Source organism: Amphimedon queenslandica, unplaced genomic scaffold, assembly GCF_000090795.2.
Source record: "Amphimedon queenslandica unplaced genomic scaffold, v1.1 AMPQUscaffold_4228_Cont23789, whole genome shotgun sequence".
Lineage (NCBI taxonomy): Eukaryota > Metazoa > Porifera > Demospongiae > Haplosclerida > Niphatidae > Amphimedon > Amphimedon queenslandica.
In genome coordinates, this window is record NW_003555456.1 from 1 (window position 1) to 1500 (window position 1500).

The 1500-nt window shown below is 38.9% G+C and overlaps 1 long non-coding RNA gene across 1 annotated transcript; it reads right to left on the reverse strand.

The window, feature by feature from the left end:
• Window positions 1-1025: 1025 nt before the first annotated feature.
• LOC109592700 (uncharacterized) lies at window positions 1026-1486 on the reverse strand. The gene is made up of 2 exons (XR_002190504.1): window positions 1373-1486; window positions 1026-1260 (listed from the first exon to the last, which is right to left on the reverse strand). It is a non-coding gene; the product is annotated as an uncharacterized LOC109592700 (long non-coding RNA).
• Window positions 1487-1500: the final 14 nt, after the last annotated feature.

Below are 1500 nucleotides of genomic sequence, written 5' to 3' on the forward strand. Positions count from 1 at the left end.
TCCTGTAGAAAAGACAGCTGCTGCTTGGCTTTCCTCTTGCTAGTTTGGAGACTCGCCATTGATGATTGGAACTCACTCAAACAATCCGGTAACTCCACCCTTTCAGCATCTGCCAATTTGAACTGAAGTTGCAACTACACGTACATATAAATTAAGTTTACAACATTCTAAACACAATATAAAACTATAATTGTAGTATTTACATACACAAACACAATATAGTGGGTATTATTTAATTACTTGTTCAGTGCTGCTACGTAGATCTTCACCTCAACAGTGAGGGTGTTGACACGTAGCTGCCAGTTGATGCTGTTCATCTTTATGGCGTGTTTCTTCATCAATCCTTCGATTAAGATCCTTCACTTGAGCTTGCAACTTCTTCACTAACTTGTTCAAATCAGTGCTAGACTGTAAAAAGTAAAAAAAAACTAAGTAAATACATGCATGTACATGTACATCTAGTAGAATAACAATAACTATTATTATTATCCAGTTGTTCTTCAGCTGCCTTCTTCTGCCTAACGGTGTCATTCTTAGCTTTGTTCTCCTCTTCAAGCAACTGCTGAAGTGCAGCCAACTGGCGTTGATGGGTCTTCCTACATTAAAAGAATTGTATACATTCATTATAGAGCTGTTGCACGGAAGTAATCAACGGGGGGGAGGTGCAGCTATGGATTGTCTGCCATGTTGGGTGGCACAGAACGAATGGAGATACAGAAACAAACTGGAATTTTCCAAAGATGAGATATCATACTTGGCTATAGAATATTAGAGAATTCTTCACTCAATATCTTCATCTCCTAGCTTGCATTAGTCTGTAATGTCAACTGCAGAATTTATTGAGATTTTTTCTCCATTCTCACCATGTACATTCTTGCCACCCAACATGGCAGACAATCCATAGCTGCACCTCCCCCCCCCGTTGATTACTTCCGTGCAACAGCTCTATAATGAGTTGGGTATGTACAGCGAGACTTGCCTGAGGGAGTTTATTTCATTATCTTTCTCAAAGAGTTTCCTCTCTGTTTGAGCTGTGATATTTCTAACTGAAGACAAAGGACAGTGTTCTGCTCTACTTCCAATTGGCCTTTGTTCTCTTGCAAACATAATCAATGTAACCATGGTAATGGTAAACCACAACCACCTCCATCATGAGATTGATTTCTTCAAGTTCTTGTTCAAGTTTCTCTTTAGCTTTCTCAAGGTCGTGGACGCTAGTCCCTCCCTCAGTTAATTCTTTTTCAATTTCAGCAAGATCGTCTAAATTAATAAACAAAAACCAAGATGAGACACATACTCAGTGATCATGTACTGCACATAATATGTACATACATGTACATCTTGTACTAATAAATGAGAGAGTTTTATGTACTTTGTAGTTGTTTGTTGCCTTCGGTTGCCGTTCATCTTTGAGATCACTGTTCTCAGATTTGAGTTTCAGTAGCTACAAGTACATCGACTCGTTCCTCCTCAAAGTGGAAACTGATCCACAAGTCATCA